Raw genomic sequence first — 2357 nt, 5'->3', positions numbered from 1 at the left:
TTCAGAATTTACTGGAAGAGAATCATTTACGCGAAGGCACGCAAAGAGAGAGTGAGAGAGATACATACGTAAGGGTGAATTCCGGAGCGACAAGACGTTAGGTTAGGTTAGGTTAGGTTAGGTTATGTCTCCGCGTATAGAGAGAGCGCAGACCAGACCGTCTCGTTACGATAGCAGTTTCTCAGCCAGTCTCTCCCTCTCTCTCTCTCTCTCTCTCTCTCTCTCTCTCTCTCTCTCGTCGTTTCTTCCACAACCGTGCTGGCTGGCTCCCCTTTTATTCTTCTTCTTTCCTGGCTTCGTCGACCTCTCTTTCCACGGTTCTACCTTGGCACGCCGCTTCGTCCTCCCTCCCCCCAAACGATTTTTCTCGCCGCATCGTTCGTTTCTCGCATTGGTCGATGGTGGACGGTTATATACACACGCGCGAGTCGCGCGTATTCTACAAATTGCCCGGTCAAGAACGCCGAGGCGATCGCGGTGCAACGCGAGAGAGAGAGTTTATTCGTTCGTTGGGAATGAACCGTCATTTCGACTCTCGACGGGACCGGAAACAGTCCCGATATGTGTCTAAGAAAGGCAAAAAGGGGCTTTAGGTTCCAGGAAGGACCACGTAGCCCCTTGACCATCTTTCTCGAATCGCTGCGCGATTTTTATTCGCTGTTCTCAATTGGCTGTTGACGGAGTTCGTCGAAATTAGTTAGCTGTCAGGAATATGAGTCGCCGAAATGTTGACCAGAGATCAAAGTATCAATAAGATGGGATATATAGGGTGGCCACTGAAAAACTAAATTAATATTAAAATTAATTATCTAAAAATTAAATTTCTTTATAATTTATTTATTCTCGAATATACTACATTTTGATTAAAAATGTTATTTTATAAAATTTTTATCTGTAATTAATTTTTATTTACAAATTTTAATAACAATACATAAGTATAATTTAAGTATATCTTATCGTGGATTGTCAAATTAAATAACAAATTTCCCTGAAAAGATTAAAAGGCCGCCATGTTACTTTATTTTAATGACAACATTTAATTATAAAAATTTTATTCTTAAATTAATATAATAGGGTATCTAATCCTAGTTTATTATTATTTAATTTTAATATATTTTAATTTAAAAATTTATACTATTAATATTAATTTAAATTTAAATTAATATCAATTAAAATTAATAAATTTAATATAATAATTATTTTTACTTTAATAAAATTTATAGATTATTAACTTATAATATAAGTTTAACCGCCATTGCTGGCACTTTAATTTATCATTATTAATTTTAATTCCCCTATTTAATTTTCATTAAATTATATAGAATTTTTTTATTATTTATATATATATTATATTTCCTAATCTTTTGGGTGTAATAATCACTCCAGGGGTTCAATTTTCAAGGCCAAAGGTAAATCAACCCATTAAAAACAATTCTTGAATATTCTCAGAGGTGTTCGAATTTTTAGAATTTTCGAGAATAAAAGAATGTGAACCAAAATAAATTATTACACAGTTTTCTCCTACTAAATTAATAGTCATTTCAAGATGTCATTGAACAATTTCATCATTGCGCGTTGCAGTTATGAAGAAACCTTTGTATTAAATCCTCCTTAAAACTTCCGTAATTTAGATAGCGCGGATTCGTCGTCCGCGGAGAGTTTAAACTTACACACACACACACACACACACACACACACACACACACACACACACACACATGGTTGTTTAATTTGATAGCTAGCGGAACAGTGGCGCGGCCGATGAACGTTCGAAGGCCCTTTCGCGAAGCAAAGTGCGGCTCAGCTTGGCCAAACTTAATTTAACGAATCGGCCACACGGAAACTCGTCCACTGTCCTGGACGCTGAGGACTCTCAAGACGAGCCACGAAGCGTGCCCTCTGCCAAACTAGACTCGGCCCTTCTACCAGTATCAATCCTCCAGTTCTTCCTTCCATTAACCGTACGGAACGATATTAATCTAACGAACAAGAGAAACCTGCCCTTTTGACCGTGTTTCGGGACGTACGGATGATAAAGGGAAATGTTAATTTTCTTGCAGTACTTGGTTTCGTGTTGCTTTCTTTGTTCTGTTGTAAGATTAGCAAGCAAAAAAGTACAAATCACAACTGATTATAATATTATAATATCAGTTTCGCGGAGGGACATTTCTGGTGTTTGAATTGGTAAAATATGGTATTTATGGTTAGGTGTGTTTTCTCACCAAATTTACAGAATATACACATATCATACTCGATTACATATTAGACTATATTATTTTGAATAAGAGAAAATCGTATAACAATCCAATTTGTCCCATTTTAAAGGGTGAAGTCTTTATTTTACTAACCTTGAAGTT

Source organism: Frieseomelitta varia, unplaced genomic scaffold (assembly GCF_011392965.1).
Source record: "Frieseomelitta varia isolate USP_RPSP 00005682 unplaced genomic scaffold, Fvar_1.2 scaffold_244, whole genome shotgun sequence".
NCBI classification, from domain to species: Eukaryota; Metazoa; Arthropoda; class Insecta; order Hymenoptera; family Apidae; genus Frieseomelitta; species Frieseomelitta varia.
The sequence above is the reverse complement of the archived record's forward strand: the minus strand, read 5'-3'. Positions refer to the sequence as shown.